Source organism: Grus americana, chromosome 2 (genome assembly GCF_028858705.1).
Source record: "Grus americana isolate bGruAme1 chromosome 2, bGruAme1.mat, whole genome shotgun sequence".
Classification (NCBI taxonomy): domain Eukaryota; kingdom Metazoa; phylum Chordata; class Aves; order Gruiformes; family Gruidae; genus Grus; species Grus americana.
This window is the reverse complement of record NC_072853.1, coordinates 2,300,450-2,320,318: the sequence shown is the minus strand read 5'-3', so window position 1 is coordinate 2,320,318 and position 19,869 is coordinate 2,300,450. Positions and strand designations below refer to the sequence as shown.

General features: G+C 45.9%; 2 non-coding genes across 2 annotated transcripts; one reads left to right on the top strand and one right to left on the bottom strand.

The window, feature by feature from the left end:
* Nucleotides 1–2,240: 2,240 nt before the first annotated feature.
* TRNAF-GAA (transfer RNA phenylalanine (anticodon GAA)) lies at nt 2,241–2,313 on the top strand. The gene has a single exon. It is a non-coding gene; the product is annotated as a tRNA-Phe (tRNA).
* An 11,713-nt stretch (nt 2,314–14,026) lies between these two features.
* Nucleotides 14,027–14,099, bottom strand: TRNAF-GAA (transfer RNA phenylalanine (anticodon GAA)). The gene has a single exon. It is a non-coding gene; the product is annotated as a tRNA-Phe (tRNA).
* Nucleotides 14,100–19,869: the final 5,770 nt, after the last annotated feature.

The window sequence follows — 19,869 nt, the reverse complement described above, 5'->3', positions numbered from 1 at the left end:
GGCTACTACCTATTAGAAAGTTTTTGGTATAAGGGGGCAAAGCGCAGACAGGGATGGAAACAGGAACTGTCTCACTGAGGGAAGTAAGTCTCAGGGGGACAGGGTGTTTTTTTTTAGCAGGAGATCACGGTGGCTATCTGTCTCTTTCATGATAGTGGATGGTCTGTCAGGGCAATTTTCCCAAACCTCTACATTTGCACAGTGCAACAATCAGCTGGACATGTGTGTGGTAGGGAGAGATGTCCTCAGCTCTGGCTTAGAAAAGCAGCATCTGCTAAAAGCTGCAATTTTGACCACAAAGGCAGCCAGAGCAGTCATCCCAACTTCACTCCTCCTTCCACTTCATTCACTCCCCATAGCAGAGCTGCTTATGGAGCTCCCAGCCCTTAGGTCTGAATTGAGCCAGAAGAACAGGTTTAGTTTCTTTTTCTTCAATGAGGGAAAGTCTAAGCTTCCAACTTCCTCCATATGACATGTTAAACTGGCAACACAAGTCGTCTTCTGATGACTTTGCTCATAGAATTTCAGTTGTAATGTATTACCATCTGAATAAGCCAACTTCCCAGCAAGTCATCTTCTCAAACTTCTAATTTAACTGCAATGTAGCACTTCCTTCAAGGCTTGTTCTTTATCAGATCTTTCACTTCATCTTTTCTACCAACACTGCTAGCATCTGCAAAGTGGCAATGTAGCTCATCTTTCAGTAGGAATTTTGTACCCAGCTGAAGCTTGAGTATTTCCAGCAAGGCAGAGTGGGTTGTCAAATACCACAGTTCCCATGTCAGGATCATTTCTTCCTGTCTGAGGAAAGCTGGTGAGAAGCAGAACTGCTTTGGTTTCTGCAGTCACTTTCCTTGACAAGGAGAAAGCTGGTGAACCAAAAATGGGACAGCTGGAAGGGCAGAGCTAAGTCACAGGTAAGCCAGGCTTCCACACAAGCTGATCTGGCAGGTCTCCCTTTCCTACAGAGAACCTGCAGATGGCTCCTTGTCACCCACTCACTTAGAGCCAGCACAGCATGGATGATGTGGGCTCTATGGAGTGACAGCTTAGTCCAGCCTCTGAGAAAACCTGCTTGGAAGGGTGTTACCAGTGAAAACGTGGCTGTAAGAATTATTCCTGTCTTCTGTATTTATCCATCACAGCCATTCTCATTTGAAGATCTTTGATAATTGTTGACCTTATTGGTCTCTGATAGTTGATGCTTGGGCCAGGTGTTTAAACATAGGTTTAAGCATTGGTGATAGATCGAGAGAGAGATGCTGCATGATCAGGTGGATATGTTCCTTCCAACTTCTTGAATATGGCGCAAGGGGAATGGACTGCAGCCACACTCACATGATCTCCTATGGAGCATCTCCCTATGCCATTTTCAGAGACAGAGAAGTGGACTAGATGGACTTGACCTGGGATGGCACAATTTATTTTACTAGGTGCCTGCTGCTCTTTAAATAGTCCAAGAGCATTCAAAACATCGTCACTGGACTGAAAGATATGAGATGGGTCATGAAGAAAGTCTACAGTCCTCTGGAGGAGGAGCTGTAGGACAGCTGGTATAGCCTGAGGTGTCACAAATAGTACTGAATTAGTGTATTTAGGCAACCTGAATGGAGGTCTTGTGGTGGGATTGTATTTGAGATGAAAGGCATGCTTCAATTGCCTGCAGGCCAATAGACAGGTCAAACTCCACTCAAATACCAAAGACTTTAGGGGGTTTTCCTCCCTGGGTGTCACTAGTCCCTGGCTGCTTTATTTGTTGGGGTGCTGCTTCTGCACAGCAGACTAAGAAGGGGGCTGGGATGGTAGTGTACTCAGGGGAAAAAACTACAATGTCAAGAAGAAAATCACAGAATAGTCCCTCTGCAGTATTTTCCCAGCTCCTAGCAATCTGTATTTTAAAGACTTCTCAAATTGGGGAAGAAACATTGTTTTAAGGCAATCTGTGCATAACACCTTCTGATAAAACCCACTTTCTGCATCTCTCATTGCTTCTGAAACCCTTTGTAGTTCAGCCGTGCACAAAGTCCCATGGAACGCCTGGAGAGGAGAAGACTCAGGGCAATGCCATCAATATATATAAGTATCTGAAGGGAGGGTGTAAAGAAGATGAAGTCGGGCACTTTTCAGTGGTCCCCAGTGACAGAACAAGAGTCAAGTGTCCACTGAGACAGTTTGCATGGTAAAAGTCTGAAAGATAATTATATTCCATCAGGTTTTGTCAAAACTAGTGCTATAGCAGGGCTGAAGTAGCTCAGCTGGGAGAGCGTTAGACTGAAGATCTAAAGGTCCCTGGTTCAATCCCGGGCTTCAGCAGTGTTTTTCTGTAGTTTTTCTGTGGCCAGTGCTGGGCTCCCCAGTACAAGAGAGACATGGACATGCAGGAGAGTCCAGCAAGGGGCCATGAAGATGATGAAGGGAATGGAAAGGGACTTTCCTCATTCCTGTGAGGAAAGGCTGAGAGAGCTGTTCAGCCTGGAGAAGAAAAGTATGGGGAATATCCTGTCGATGTATATGAATACCTGAAAAGGAGGTGCAAAGAGGATGGAGCCAGGCTCTTTTCAGTGGTCCCCAGTGACAGGACAAGAGGCAATGGGCACAAAATGCAACACAGGAGGTTCCCTCTGAACATCAGGAACTACTTTTTACTGTGCAAATGACTGAGCACTGGCACAGGTTGCCCAGAGAGGTTGTGGAGTCTTCATCCTTGTGGATATTCAAAAGCTGCTTGAGCAGGGGGTTGGACCAGATGACCTCCAGAGGTCCCTTCCAACCTCAACCATTCTGAATCTATGACAGAAGAACATAGTTTTACAATTCAAGGGCTTCAGCAAAAATAGTGATTTATAGGGGGTTCTTGTTCCCTCAACCTTCAACTGCCAGTTCCTAGTCCTATGTCATGGACTGCCCCGGAAAGACGTAGTAATGTTGACCCACTGGTGTACGGGGCCATGCAGAAAACCAAAACTGTGATTTGGGAAAAGGAAAAATATGCTACCAAAAAGAGTTAATTTTAGTCTGAATCGCAACTGACCTTGAAGAAAGTCCTCTCCCTAAAATTTGTCTTTTTCCAGGCTGAAGAGTTCCTGTGTGTCTACCTGTTGCTTTTAGGGAAACAGCTCCAGACCTCTGATGAAGCTTTATACTCTTTCCTGAGCTTTTTCTACTCTTACACTGACCTTTATAAAATGATAGTATTCAATGTGCTGGCACCCAAAGAGTTTTACAACTGAGTAACTCTTTTGTGTTTTGTTCTCTGTCCCTTTCTGACTAATTCCTGATCAGTGGAGACCTTCAGGCAAACAGCAGAGACAAGACCTGAATTACCAGTTGTCCAAAAAAAAAAAGAAGTAACTAACCTTTGACTATCAATTTCTCAAAGATCAACCCCAATATTCATCTGGTCTCTTCTCCATAACAAGTCAGAAACCTTTTCTTTCTCCCTTTAATTCTGGTGGTGGTCTTTAAGCTCTGGACATAACCCTATCAGATCCTGCAGCACTTCCAGGAGATGGCTTCCCTGATCAGGATGTGAATAATGACTTGTGCGTAAGTCAATGACATCATGATCTGCTTAAGCCTTGAAGAGATACCATGGGTCCTGCTGGGCAAATACCTCTATCAACAGTCACCACCCACTAGCAGGTAGGACCAGAACATGCATTGTCTTCCTGCTTAGCTCAGCAAACATAACAGCCGCCCACCCAGAATCGCCCTTTGCAGACCTGATGCACCCAGGCAGGACCCTCAGGGTCAAGGATGCACCTGTTGGAAAATGGCCCTTTACACCTTCTGTCTATGCCTGCATCTAAATTAGACATGAGCTTCCTGATCCCCAAACTCAATGAGAGCCGGTCAGAGCCCCCTGCGTGGTTCGTGTGCACGATTAAATTATATCAAATTTGGTATATGTCTTGGGCCTCATTTTGTTATGAAAACAGACCTCAGGCACTTGTATGTGTACATCCCAGGCATTGACCTCAGGTTTAAGAACAGCTTACACGCTGTGGCTGTGCTGAACTGCTCTCACCTCATCTCCCACACCGGAGAAATGCAGCCTTGGGCCCTAAGGGCAGAAGTAAATCAGACACCAGACACACAGATCATGAGTCAGAGAGCAGTGGGATGGCACAGGCTTAGCGTTCAAGCGGTCCTGCTAAACAATATATTTTGACCTGGTGCTAGACTCATGGTTTAACAAGTGCGTTGCAACAGAAATAAAGCCAGTGCCTGGGTTTGAGCACTGCTTAGTGCCCCACGCTGCTTAACTGTGCCAACTTGTGTCCTCCCAGGCAATGTCCAGACACAGTTCAGGGGATACATAGTTCAGTGGGCAGGAACCATTCCCAGGACGTGGTTTGGATATAATAAATCTATTTCTGTTGGGGCAGAGAGGAAAAGAGGTTTTAGCACTGTGACAGATGTGCCCTACCAGATGGCCTTAGTCCCATCGAGCAGGACAGACCAATTGTGTTTGCTTTAGACAATATAACACTACTTGCAGAGGACCTGGTGTTTCCCACCACCTCTCTCCTCGGTGGCCAGCCACCAGCATCGTTACCTCAGACAGTCTCGAAAGGCCTGCCGCAATCAAGACAAGCATTTGGAGTAGGGTTTTATTATGGGTCACTGAACAGATAAACCACAGCCAGCTGAGGAAATCCCCTGAGTTGAAAACAGTCAAATGATGGGAGAGATTTTTAGGCATGGGAGAGATTTTTAGGCATGGAAGAGATTTGGGTGGAAGGGGAGGATATCATGTCCATTTGCCCTGTTCATACTCCTCATTGGGTATCTGCTCATGGACAGTATTGGAGGATGCGCACTCCTCCAGCACCGTTGTTCTCATGGAGCTGCCAGTGACAACTGGGCTTGCTCACCTCTAACACGGCTGCAGTCCAGCAGAAGGAGGTAGCTGCAATCGAATTTCTTTGAAGCCTGATCCACAGCGCTGGGAAGGGAAGGAAAGGAAAGGTCCCACTGATGCTAGCAATCAGACCCTCATGTTCATACTGCAGGACATAAAGAAATCCCCAGAGACCATATTGCAGTGCTGCCAGGAGTGATGAGAGCAGCTTATTTGCCTGCTCCTTCTCCCAAAGACCTGGTCCTCTCCTGGCTGAAACAGCTTTGACTTCAGCCTCAGTGCCAAAAGTTGCCAAGTTTCCCTGTGTTTGGCTCAAGGAAGGGTTAAAAGCAACCCTGTGCTCACCGGGAGGCAGCGAGGGAAGGTGCAGGATGAATAACAGCGGTGGGCGGCAGGCAGCGTGGGGGTGGCTGCCCTGCCAGCACCTTCACCCAGCCCACACACACGCATCTCCCTCCTCTCACCACCGTTCAGGTCCCTTTGGCATCGGGGCCCCCACACTCATCAATCAGCACATGTCGGACGCTGAAAACCATCTCTTCCTGAGTCCCTGCACAGCGCTGCTCCAGCCTGCAGCTCTCCCCCACAAATGCTCACAGTTCTGCCAGTGCCCTTCAGCTCTGATTTTCTGCTTATTATAGTGGTTTCTGCCTTTCTCTTAATGCCTTAGGTCCCGATTTGCTGCTGCTGTCCTTCTCCCCCATCCTTGTGACACCTCTCTCCACCTTTCCCACCGAGAGCGTTGGTATGCATCAGTCGTCATGCATCTACCCTGACCACACAGCACCAGAGCTAAATCCCACTGGTCCTGAGATGCGGGAGCCTGCGCTGAAAGATCAGACACCTCAGTAATAGGGAAATCCTCAGCAGGAGCTTAAAACTCTTTCCTCCAGAGGGAAGAAAAGAAAAAAAAAAAAAAAAAGGGGTAAACGGGAAAAAAACCCTGAAAGGCATGTGGTCTCTGTAGGAGCATGACTGGGTCTGTTAGTACGCCTGGGAAAGGTCCCACTGAAACTACCGAATGCAGATCACACCAGGGGTTACTGCGTATGGCAGTGCTGCTCGGTTGTGCTTTATGGGGTCAGACAGAAGACCCCAGACCTCTAATTTGCAGTCACTGTGAATCACTGCTGCAATGTCAATGTAGCTGCCCTGATGAAAAGATCACGGGGTGAGGCATGCATATTCCCAGCATCGCCTTCTTTATTTTGCTGATTGTTTTTGTGATAGTTTCCATTCCCATGGAGTGATTCTGCTATCGCTTCCTTTTTCTGTTTTTGTAGGACCTACTGTAATATATGGGCTAATTGGACTGCACGTCTGCTTTATCCCTTGCTTTGCCAATGGCTAGCTTGAGGAGAAGGCAATTCTTTTAGTCATGCCTCACTTTTATCCATCAGAAAATGGGGCGAAGTATTCCAGAGTCACTTTGGAAAGTGCTCTGAGATCTGACAGAGCGAGCTAGCCATGACGGAGGTGGAGGCAGACAGCACACACAGACAATAAAAGACATTGCCAGCCCTGAAGATTAATTTTCTAAATTACATGGCAGCTACAAGATGAAGAAAAGAAAGGATTATTATTTGCATGCCATGGGAGCAATAATCCTGCGATTACTACTCCAGGCATACAGACATTAAGGCTTGGTTTGCGCTGCAGTGCAGAGCTCTTGGAGGTGTAGCAGCACTGTGCCACGATCAGACAGCTTGTGTGCAGTCGTAAAGGTAACACACGCTTTTATGCATCTGTGTAGAGTCCAGACTATGATGAAGACCACCCATGATTGCATTAAGAGATGCATCCTGCAGTCCTTACATCAGTGCGTGCACAGGAGCTGCCATCCCGACGCTCCGACAGCAAATTAGGTCTGTGTGTGTTCAGCCCTGCCTTTTCTCATCCCATCTGAGCCGATGAGGTTGGCCTTTCATGTCTTAGCAGCTGAAACCTGAATCATGCTCTGAGGCATCAACTCTCCCCACTGACTTTAGAAGAAACCTGGAGTAACCAAGGTCTTTCCTGCATAAAATACCTAAAACTGAGGAGTTCTGCCCCAAGGAGCTTCAGGCAGCAGTCCACGACCTGTGAGCCAACCCTTGGCCATCCATAGGGGAGCCCAGCTATTCCTGAGAGCTCAGCTGAGCAGTCAGCTTTTCCAAAACCTGAGCTTAAAGCTGAAAATCTAACCCTGCTTCCTTTTGCAGTGGGAGCTGCTTGGAGTTTGAAAGGCGAAGGGTCCTAGTTCACATGGTGAACATGATCTTGTGCATGATTTATACAGTAAGGGTCTATAGATAGCAGATATGAGGATCAGGGCAGTTGTTCTATTCAGGTCATCCAGCAAGCCCCTGGAAAATTTAGAGTCAGGATTTCTTCTCTCTAAATAGTGTCTTAAAATGGGGTTTGGTCATGCATCACGCAAAAAAAAAAAAAAAAAAAATAAAGATAAAAAGATAAAAATTCCTCTTTCAGATACAGAAACTGCCCAGGACCTGCTCTGAACACTGAATGCTGAAACTGGAGAAGAGCAAAATACTTTTTGGATCCAGCTCAGTTTCTCAGAGGTACTAAAGTAAATAGTCAAAATACCTTTGAAGGGTCTTGGCTTTAGTACCTATGGCTGATTAATTAATTCCAATTTAGACTGTTATTTGGGTTCTTAAGTATTTGGGCTGTTAACTTTTGGGGCAACAGGCTATCCTTTATTTTCGGTTTGAATAGCGAAGCCTAATTTTATTTGTGACTGCAGGGTGCTAGTGGAGAAAAAGGAGAGAACATGAAGCACTGCTCATTACAAGTGGAAGTAGGCTATTTAAATATGCAAATTGTGTTCAAAAAGACCAGAGAAAGAGGACTGTGGAGCTCCTACTGTCACTTATGAGATATGGAGATTTTTTTTTTATTATTTCTGTGCCCAGGGTGGGATTCAGTCTGGAGCAAGAGTGAATATTCTTGTGACAGCCTTTGGGAGCACCCAGGAGGTGACAGATTGGGGAAAGTTCAGTAGTCCATGCGGAAGGGTGGGTGGATTTCACTTTGGTTTCCAACAAGCATTTGCAGCACAGAAAACATCCTCAGCAAAGCTCTGCAAATTCAGGAAAGTTGTTGATGTAAAAAGTATGAGAATCCAGTACTGGAGTGATTTTAATTACTAGATAGTTTTTAAGGCTTTAAACTACACTTAGATCATCTTTTTAAGCTACTTAACTTGTGCCATATGGGTTGGAAACATCTCTTTTCCTTCGGTCTGCGGAAATTCAACTGTCCTATAATCCCTCATTACAAGCAATTGGAACTATCTAGAAGGAAGCCTGCCCTGCTGAGTTTTTTTCAGGAAAAAAAAGCAGAGCCAGGAACGCTGCAAGTCTCAGTCAAGCAGAAAGCAGATAAAATTTAAAATGAGCAGGCAGTAGAAAAAAATGCAAAAACTTCTTCCTAACGAGCAAGTTCACTGGCCATGGTCAGAAGATGCTGGATGTGTCTCTCATCCCCCAGGGATTTTGGTGGAGCCGATTCCAGGCTCCCATTTCTTTCACCCTGACACGGGGAAACTCCTCGAGTCGCTTTGTCAGTGTCTCTGCCTCCGATATTTTCATGCCAGCCTGGTTACGTGGGTGATTCTCTGCTCTAGTTTTCAAGCAGAAGTTCTCACAAATTGACAGAGGAGGCTTTGGCAGCTCCGCGGGAGGAGCGAGAGAGAGGGAGAGAGAGAGAGAAGTATATGGAGGAGGAGGAGAAATGAAACGGGCTTTTGAAAACCATAAAATTAGCATAGAAAACGGTGGTAGCTTTCCTTTACTCGGACTGAGTGAGAAGCAGTACAGTTGACTGCTGATTTTAAAGCCACCCCATTAAAGATCCTGATGGGTGGCCACAGATGTGCTGGATTGCCTGTTGCTTGAGGGAAGCTAGTTTTGCAGCTACAGCACCAGAAATCTTGCAAAAGCAGAGTTCGGACTTTACCTTGGCTATGGATTTGCCATACAAGCTCCCTAGTATTGGAGCCAAAAAAGAAAAAATAGTATATGTAAATAAAGCCAAGACTGGAAGGCTTGCAAAGCCACTGAGGATATGGGGTTTTTTTCAGCCTAAGGATTTTTAGGCCTTAAGGTCTCAGATCATCACCCCTAGCTTTAAACATTTAACTGAAGTTTCTAATTAAGAACTCCTTTTTTTCCCCCAGCATCTCAGTATAGTCAGTAGAGATAAAAATCAGCTCCTTTGCAATTTCAGTGCTTCCCTGGGGGAATGACCTGTGACCTCAGGGTTTGGAGAGTCAGTTGTCTTTCCCTAATAAATAGATTAGCACCCCTCAGCTGCCTGATCCTTCTGGAGCAAGTGTGAGGCACTTGCACATGACCTGAGCCCCATCACATGTTCAGGTAACATAAGTTACCTTGGATTTGTTATTGCAACTCATGGGCTCTCACCTCATGTGTCTGAGCACTTGGCGGTTTGCATAACTCTAACTACACAACCCTTAAGGAAGGGTCTTGGCATTCAGGAAATATAAATCCTGAGCCTCTAATAGCTCTCTGGAACTGAAATCATTCCAGGAGATGAGCTTCTAAAACCAGGCTTTCAGCTCTCTTGAACCTGGCCAGCACCAGCCATCCAGTCTACAACAGGATGGAGAGAGCATTTGCTTCTAGCTCAGGACCAAGTCCTTACCAAATTTATGGGCGGCATGTGGTCACCCAAGAAGATGGGGGAGATTTTCTTTCCTCAAGTCTTCTCAGTTGTGGCTGGCTGAGAAGTGGCAATATAGAAAATCTTTTTCCTGCCAGCTCTGTAAAGGTTCCTGCGTTGGTGCATAACAGGGGAAACAGTGACACAACACGGCAACGCTGCTGGAGCCTGGAGCTGCACGCTAGGACCTTCCCGAAGATTATTTTCCAAGGGAGCAGGATCTGACGTTGAGACACCTACCTCTAGAAACTTGATTTACCAACTTGTGCATGTGCTGATAAGGAATCCAAGTGACACACGTGGGAGTCAGGTGCCAGCATCCCTGGCATGACCTGTGAGAGTCCCTCAGCTATGAGTGGTGGTGTGGGAAGTGAGCCATGTCAAACATGTCCCCTTGGAGGAGACTGGACATAACAAGGCAAAAAAAATGAGACAGGAGTTGTCAGGAGAAGGAGGCAAAGCACTGCAAACATCTCAACACCTGCAAATATGCCCATAGCCATCTGCAATGTTAATCCTCCACCAGTGCTGGGGGATTTGTCCCATTCCAGGGCTGGTGGCTGTCTAGATAAATAGTTAAAAGGCGGTCTCACACACTGCAGCCAAACCAAGCAGTGTTTGCAAATGTGAAAGAGAGATTTCCTGAGGAATATACAATAGATTCATTAATCTAAACGGGCTAAACTTTCTGGATGATTTTCTATACCACATTGGTAAGGACACTAACACACCTCTTCAAGCCCCCACACCCTTGCTTCCACCTTCTCCCATCTTACATACTCCCAGATGAGGTTCAGCCCAGAAAGTCCCTCTTGAAATGCAGCCGTGGTATTTCACAGGATCCCCCGTCCTCCTCTCACCTTCTCCAGGGAGAGCTTCCTTTCCCCTCCAGGTGAACTTTTCCCTCGCTGCTGTTCAGGCTGGCTTCCTCTCGCAGGTGGGTGTGCTCAGCCTGGAGCTGGCGGGCCAGCCGAGCTGAGCGGGTGGGCGGCACAGACAGCGAGCAAGTCAATGCTCTGGAAATGTGTTACTAGTTATTTCTGTTCCCTGCTAAAGGGTTTCTGCTGTCATTCCCAGGGACCACAACTTCCCTTCCATGTCCATACCCCTGTGGGAGCCTTGTTTTCTAGCATAAGGGCACCAGAAGTATCAGGAACCAGTAAGAGACCCCATCAGCCACCAACTATCAAAATTATCAAGCAGACTTTTAACTGCTTTAGAAAAAATTCTCATGGTCAGATGCATCAGGATTATTAAATGTGGTACCACCAAGGCAACCAGCAGCTGAAGAAGTCTCAACACCTCTAGCATTGGGAGCTTGGATAACTAAAGGAAACGTTGTTCCACAGCTCCCTATATCAGAGCTTTTCTCAAATCACTCACTGCTGACTGACCTGGGGTTTGATGGACCTGTGGCCTTACCCAGTACTGCCATCCTTCTCGTGGCCCAGCTGAAATCATCTCCAGACCCACGCTACAGAGTCAAAGGTGTCTCTTTCAATGTTCTCAGCTGGAGAGGTGGAATGGCAGGAGAACAAAATTGCAAGAAGAGCTTGTTCCCTACTGAACAACGCGACCAAGGTGGAAGTAAGTGTTGTTTCTCACTTTGCCCTCCCTAGAAACAACTAGCTGGAGGAGAAGGGCAACGTCAGAGCTGTCTCCTTCCCTCTTCCACTTACTCGGGGGATCTGACTTCCTCCTGGCAGCTTGTTTTAGCCAGAACTATTCCTATTCTGTAAGGATGTTGATCCCTTCATATAGCCTATGCTTCCATCCCATGTCGCTATCTGCCATGGTCATGGGCTGATGCCAGTGAGAGTCAGGCATGATAGTCTTTTCTAAGTAAGACCAAAAATTTATAGACAATATCATCCCGTGTTGGTCCTACCTTCCCATATCCTCTAGCCTGTTGCTGTTCCCCAGATCCTTCATCTCTGTTGAGGAGGGTTGATGACCTGACAGGCTTCACATGACATTAATCATTTTATGGAAGCTGGTAATGCTGGATGCTTTAAATGTAAGCAAGCAGTGCCCAAAGAGAGTTTTGGTCTCCAATCTCAAAAGCGGAGAGGAGTTAAACAACTCCAAAAGTAGTTTAAAACCTAAGTGCTTCTCTGGGCTTTGTGGCTTATACAATACCTCAGTTTTCTTAAAAAAAAATAACAAATTGCTCAGGGGAAGGATGATGATGAAGAGAAGGTTATGAGTCATCATGGCTTCTTCATCCACTGTGTTATGACTAATAAAATCTGAGTATCCTCAGTGTGATTAGCCACCGTGGCAAAAGACAGGGTTGTGCAGCAAAATGAAAATTAGAGATGGGAAGGTGGTTACCGGTTGCCAGATGTGGTATGACCTCTTTCCTAGGAGACCCACTGCAACACTTTTCTGGGAGCTGTTGCCCTTTCTGAAGGACAGGAAAGAGCTTGCTGGGAGCTTCTCTATTCTGGCTGGTAGAAACCTTTGAATTTACGCTAGCGCATGTCCTTAACCAGTTTAGACCCATTCCTTATAATGCTGCCTTCCAGCTTGACCAGTTCATTCTTGGTGTTTATCTCCTCCAGATACACACAGAGAACATTCATTTTTTTTCCTAGCCTTTGCCATGATAGGCAAAATGTTCCAAGTTTTTCTCATCTCCATTTATGTGATAGACTCTCCCTTTCCAGATGAATCCCAAAGTCCTTCCTGGCTGTTTAAAATGGTCTGTATCAATGGTGACCCAGGCTTATGTAGTCTCTTACATCATCTCCAGTCCATCATCCTCTTTCCTACGCTGTTTCCTTATTATTTACCTCATCTTTCACTGTTCTGAGATGAGCTGTCTTCTTCCCTGTCTCTCCCCCTTCCCCATTTCCAATCAAGTTTGAGGTAAATTCACCTGAAAGTCATAGGAGTTCCTAAGGAACAGTCTCCTGAGCACAGCTCAGTGACGCTGATGCCAGCATTATGAAGGCTGTATTTTCCTGGATAGCATGACTGCTTGTAGTTCTTTCAAATAAAAGGAATTAGAGAAAAAGAGGACTTGAGAGGTGTGTGAGTAATACAGCATCATCCGTGGGGACACGTGCTGGGATAACACACAAAAACAAGCTGAGAACAGAGAGTACTTTCACCTGCAAGTTAACTTTCACCACACTTGGAGGAGGTAAAGGAAGGTAGGTGTCAGCGCTACAGCTAGGGAAACTGAGTCATAGCGATGCAATTTGCACAGATCATTCAGCTGGTTTGATGGAGAGCCTAAACTAAGGCTGTTCATGCTGTTTCGTGGGTTGCAGCTGCCTGAATTATGCAATAAAGCTTAATTAATTTGCATAATAGGAAGACAAGACTATGAACTCCATTGATTACCTGGTAAAAGGACTCAGAGAAATTGGGTATTCCAGAGCATTTGGACTTGTCCATGACATCCCCAAGTTGGCTCTTCCTCACCTCACTGCTCTTGCCCTCGTTACCAGCCAACGTTCCAGTGAAACCTCTTCCCCTTCTTGCAACCAAATATGACCTAGGATCTAGCTCTCTTGTGGGTTGCCCTTGAGTTTGCTCCAGGACCACCTGACCAAGGTTGAACACCAAAAGCACCATGCTACCCAAGGACACTGTCACAGCAAAGTGATCTCCATTTGCACAGAGCTGGCATCCGTTCCACCCGCTGACTTTCCCACCTCCAAAGAAGGCTGCAGCTCAGCGAGGGGAACAAACATACCATAGAAGGGAAGCGATCTCTGCCAAGCGCCGCAGAAATGGGACACAGATGGTGTCTTAAATGAGAACGGAAGTTTATTTGGGGGCTCTGCGCGTGACGTAGCATTGCAGATCTTGCAACAGATGACAGACACTAGGATTTTAGAGCGGGTGATGAGACAATTTTGGAGCAGTCTCTGTCCACAGAGCTATTAGCTTGTCTGAAAAAAAAAAAAAAGAAAGAAAAAAAGAGAAAAAGTTGAACTCAGTAACTGGTTCTGTAACGATAGGAATGTATAAACGTGCTTTTATTTATACGTAGGTCTGGTTATTCTGATACCCTAATCTTAATCACAGCTGTTTGTTGGCTGGTTGGTCAGCCCGGATGGTTGTGCTAATTGGCCAGGTGGCCACTTCTAATGGAAATATATGAGGATGACATTAGCCTTGCTTTTCGCTGCTCTAGACATAAACTTTTGTCTTTGTCCTCTACACACAGAGTGGTTAGAAGGGACCTCTGGAGGTCAACTGGTCCAACAGCCTGCTCTAGCAGGGCCACCTAAAGCCAGTTGCGCAGGACCATATCCAGGCAGCTTTTGAATATTTCTAAGAATGGAGACTCCACAACCTCTCAGGGCAACCAGTCCCGGGTCTCTCATCCTCTCTTCGTATGAGAGACATTCCAGTCTCTTCGTCATCTTCCTGGCCTTTTGCTGGACTCCCTTCATTAGCTCCACGTCTCTCTTGTACTGAAGAGCCCAGGACTGGGCACAAAAAACTACAAGAAAACACTGCTGAAGCCCGGGATTGAACCAGGGACCTTTAGATCTTCAGTCTAACGCTCTCCCAGCTGAGCTACTTCAGCCCTGCTATGGCACTAATTTTCACAAAACCTGTTGGAACATAATTATCTTTCGGCCTTTTCAGCCAAGCTTAGTTAATGTTAGCTTGTGAGTCAAAGAAGTTATTTCAGGGAGCAGGATACAGGCAGGCTGGGCTCAAAAGCAATGATCCAACACAGGCTCCTTGTCAATGTACATTACCTCTGTATATATGTATGACTTTAATGATAGCATGACTCTGAAGGATACATAGAAATGGAGCAGGGAAACAAAACAGATGTTCCTGAAGGGCTGACAGAGGAGGAGAGATACCTTGAGATTACAGAAGGGATCTGTCGCTCACAAATCCTTGCAAGGCCAATAAGGAGATGGAGCGAGGTCTCTATAGATAGAAAGCTACAGATGAGGAAGCTGAATGTGAAGAGACAAGGGTGATGGAGGATGAAAAGAAATACAGATTGATTGTAGGGAGGGCTCAAGAAATGACTGTGAATGGAAAAAGAGTAGAAGAGACAGTCAGAGAATCATTTAGATCAGAAAAGGTCTTTAAGATCATGAAGCCCAACTGTTAACCAAGTACTGCCAAGTCCAGCCACTAAACCATGTCCCTAAGCACCACATCTACGCATCTATTAAATACCTCCAGGGATGGTGACTCAACCACTTCCCTGGACAGCCTGTTCCAGTACTTGACAACCTTTTTGATGAAGACTCTTTGGGCCCGGCCATCCAGCCAGTTTTTTACCCAGCAAAGCGTACACCCATCCAAGCCATGAGCAGCCAGTTTCTCCAGGAGAATGCTGAGCAAAATGGTGTCAAGGGCTTTACTAAAGTCCAGGTAGACAACATCCACAGCCTTTCCTTCATCCACTAAGTGGGTCACCTTGTCACAGGAGGAGATCAGGAGAGTCAAGCAGGACCTGTCTTTCATAAACCCATGCTGACAGGGCCTGATCACCTGGTTATCCTGTACATGCTGCATGATGGCACTCAAGATGATCTGCTCCATAATCTTCCCTGGCACCGAGGTCAGACTAAAAAGCCTGTAGTTCCCCAGATCCTCCTTCCAGCCCTTCTTGTAGGTGGGTGTCACATTTGCTAACTCCCAGTCAACTGGGACCTCCCCGGTTAGCGAGGACTGTCGAGCAATGATGGAAAGTGGCTTGGTGAGCACTTCCACCAGCTCCCTCAGTACCCCTGGGTAGATCCTATCTGTCCCCATAGGCTTGTGTGTGTCTCAGTGGTGTAGCATCAAACATAGACTGCTCTCCCTATGCTTCTGATGTCAAAGAGTCCATCTTGTCTCATTCCTCAAACCCTCTTTCTTTTTAATGCTGTTAAAGGTGTCAGATTTGGATACCAGTTTTGTTGATTAATGCAGCTCTCTTCCACAGGGTCAGACTCATCTGGGATGCCACAGCCTTTCCTTGGTCCACAGCACTGCTGCTAATTGCAGAGTAGAGAACAGAACTGGGTGGAGCACAGAGGTGTTTGCGCCTCAGTCAATAAACCAAACAACATCATCAGAGAGAAGGTGCTGGTTGCATTTCCAAACTGTTCTGACATATCCGAAATACCATAACCCCTTCTCTGTAGGGAGAGGTTTGTGTGCGCTGGGAAGAAGTAAGAAAGTGGGGTTCCTTGCTGCACCTAAAGACCAAGGTCCGTATCATAAAATATAGCTAAAACCTGGAGTTAAACAGCAACCTTGATCCAAGGACCAGCCAAGAGAATTAGCATCGAACAGACATTTCTAATATCTTTTCACAGAGCTCACTGAACAATCTGGAGTTATTCGTGGAGGTTGGCTACTCCTTTCACATCAATCTGTCTCTCTCCAGCTAGGGAATGGGAGCCAGGCATATTCATGCAGTGATATGGGAGATGTTTGCCCAGCCCACCAACTTATTCTGCAAATAGAGGACTTTCACTCCCAGTACAGACAATCTACCATCTTTCACCAGCTCCAAATTCACATATCCCCAAAATACATATGTGAAATGCACAGTGCGTTTTCCGTGTCTGCTAAAAAACTGTTAGTGAAAGGTGTCAGAAATACATTTAATCTGGATTGGAATCTTCAGCTCAACAGCAGCAGCTATTTCCTCACAGAGGTTTATTAGATAACAGTTCCTGATATCTAGGGCTCCCAAACTAGTCTATGGAACCTCTTGCAATATCCAGCCATCAGGATCGTACCCTAAGTGAGTTTCCTTTCTGCAAAACCGCTTCCACTCCTGGGTCCCAATGGTGGTCCTACCCATGACCACTGAGGAGCTGATCACACATGCGTAGCTGAGGGTCTCAGCATCTCTGTGTGTATGAGGTGGGGAACTTCTTGGACAGCTGAGCACCGTTACAGAGTTTCTGCTTCTTGTCCATGTAAACTTACAAATTGTCTCCTATATGTGACCTAGAAAAATGCCAGATCCAGCCCTTGAAAGCTGTGTGGTGCTTAGAACAGGTGCACTTTACAAATCCAGGGCATTGCTAAAGACCATGACCACCAGACAACCCAAACCGAAAACTGATTTCTCCGTCACGTTTTGTATCTGGTAGAGATGCTGATATGAGAGGAAGCTAGAATATTGCTTGGGGATTTAGAGCCACAGAAAAGTGATCAGGTCTCAGCCCTGAGTGCAAAGGATCAATCCTTGTTATCCTGTTGACTGCCTTCCTCACCTCCACCTGGACCTCAGGATCCATGAGAAGAAGGTAGTTGGGGATTGGCCCCAGAAAGTCTTTCCAATGATCCATGAAAGAGGATGAGGAAGAAATCTTGCAATCTGCCCCCTCTGCAAAATCATCCACAAACCAAGGCTGTATGTTCAGAGGAGGTCTGGTTATATTTATCTGCAGAAGATGCTTACAGGAGCCATTCCTTGAGTTCAGTGACTAAGGATCCTACAGATACAGCTTGGATCAGCATGCAGGAACAGAAGACTCTTTCTGGTATATTTTTCCTCATTTGGATGCTGAAGGAAGTGAGAAAAAGTATTGCATAGCCAGATGATTTGTTAGATGATTATTGTGGGGTCCATCATAAGTGTTTACTTGTACATATAGCTTTGCTTTGAAGGGTTATTAATGTCTGGAGTGCGGACCTGCTCCAGGCTTATTTTTTCTTGAAAGACTCTATTTTGAAACATTGGTACCTCTGATTCTGTTGAAAGAGCACTGTTTTTGTCTTCCCTTAAGAGCTGTGAGCTATTTAGCATTAGCAGTACTGATGATGATTACCAAATTCCTAGAAGGCCAGATGAGGACATCAGTATGGTAGGTAACAAAGATCACAAGAAAAGACCTGTTGAGCCTGGCAGGACTTTCTTTCTGCAAACCCCAGCAGTTTTGAAAAGGTTCCTGGGATGGGATTAATCTCACCTCACTTTTCAAAGGCAAACAAAGTAAATCTCTAAACCTGACCTAATCACTAGACAGACTCCACAGAATTGAATCTCCCTTCAAAACCCAACCAAATTGACCCAAACCAAATCAAACCAAAACAAAAACGTTGAATGCTGACTCTGGAGGGCTCTGTATCATATCTCAGATGTTATCAGCATGTAAGTCTGGCAAATTGAGCATCCCCTTTCTAGCAGCAATTCATATATGCATCAAGAACAGCATTGTTGTCAGTTACAACTCAGGTCCCTGCAGCCACACCAGAAATAATATTACAATACGAAAAGATGTTTCCATTACTGAGTTCAGCTGAAGCATTGGCTTTCCCTAGAAATTACCCTTGTGCATACACTGTCTGCTCCACTGTGTGAGGGTCACTGGGAGGGTGGTGGTGTCACCACATGAGCATATTGTTTTGCTGTCCACCATCTGCTAGAAAGCCATAGTCTGCATGAGTTGTCCTGGAGCGTACTGTGTGGCTCAGGGTCCAGGGACCAGCTCAGCAGCTTTTGTACAGTTTTAATGAAGCCATAACACTCTTTTGCCCAGAAAAGCCAGGTTATGGTGTCACTCCATTGGGGTTTTCCAGAATTTGTGTTATGTCCATTGCAAAGATAGGCTTGGTCCTATCAAAAGTTTTTCTCCAAATTTAAATAGAGCTGACAGTCCATGTCAATTCTGAGTCTGCATAAATCTCATTCATCTTTCAACTCTTCCTGAGCTTTTGGGGTGTGGGGGGGTTATGCATAGGGATTTAGGTCTATCTGGCGTGAAGGAGCCAGAGAAGGGGAAAGCCTTCTCAAGGCCAGTGGTGCCACCTAATGGGAAAATTCCCAGGAAATCAATTTCTCGGAAGTTAAGACCTTAATTGGAGTGTTGCTAGGTGACGTAGAGATGGAAATTAGTAGCTCTGATGTAAGTGTCTCTTTTCTGCTGCTTTACGACCATCCCTCCGTCAGTCTATTCCCTTTTCCTCTGCAGCTGAGCCACACACATGAGACCACCCGGGAAAATTCATTCTGCTTCCTGCTTAAATCCACTCTCAGCAATCCCTGAAGCTACTGAAGCATTTTTGACCTTCATGATGCTCAGTCTGCCTGGAGAGGAAATTATCCCAGATTTTTTGATTGTGAAGAGCCAGGCACAAAACAAGAGGGAATGAGGGTCTGCCAGGGAGGGACCAGGGCTTTTTTCCTTCATTACACATTTTGCAAACGAGAGGTGAGACAGGCTCTCTGCATTGCAACCTCCATGCACGATTGTGGCTCAGCAGAATCTGGAATCAGATTGTGGCTCTGCAAACAAAACAATAATGTCTCAAAAGCAGCACCTGACAAAAGTTCCCACGTGGCAACCCCCTGCAGCCGCTTTGCATCACAAATAATCATGAGAGTGGGCAAGGATGAGCTGCAAAGCCTGTTCTGGTCTCAAGGGATTATTTTATTCCCTGATTGTGTTGTCTTCGCAGCACCTACACCTATTTCCTCACAACAATCTAGCTCACTCCAGCATCCCTGCTGCAATCAGTTTGCAGGAGTGCGTTACAGTGGTTAGAGCAGGGTCTTAGTCTTTCTCAGACCTCATTTCTGCCCTGCCATCAATGAATCATGTTTTAAGCTGCCTCAGTCAGGCTTTCTTTGTTTCAGTTTCTCTGACGTTGAAAAGGTGTTTCTAAGATTCTCTCCTGGGATAAAGATGTTTCCAAGGGCTGGCAGTTCTTATAGGTATCCAAAAACACCAAAGAAAATTATGTGATGTTGAAGCATTGTTTCTGCTGTTCTTGGGGACAGGACGCAAGTGAAGGTATGGGGGCATCTAGTCCCATTTTCAGTGCCTCACTGAGCTGAAACGCCACCATTACAGGCAAGATGGAAGCTCACAAAAACCCTGTGCAATTTCATGGCTGAAGAAGGGATTAACATTTAGGGCAAAGGGGAGAAACCTGCAATTAAGCAGGCTCGAGTCATTAATTCTAGCAAGGAGCTAAGCTCTGCTGGTGATGATGACTCTGCAGTTGGTGCTGCTCGAAGCCTTGAGCGCTGCCTGACAGAGGTAGGCAGGCACCGGTAATTGTTCTCACAACTCAGGCGATTTCCAGTGACTTTTCTTCTCATTCTCTTGCATTGAACCCAAAAGTTCCAGCAGCCAGAAAGGGGTTCATCTGTAGGAGTGTTGTGACTGGGAAGTCTGTGGGTCCAAGGTATGATGCACAGGGCTTTGGAGAAGCACCCTGAGGAGCTGGGCAATAAAGGGCTGAGCCCCAGCATGCCGTGGAAGAGTGATCATAAGATGTGTGAGAGTCATGGGAATACACGTCCAGCTCTCACTTTAGCTCTCTGGACTCTTTTTTTTTTTTTTTTTTTTTTTTTTTAATATTTCACTGTGTAATGA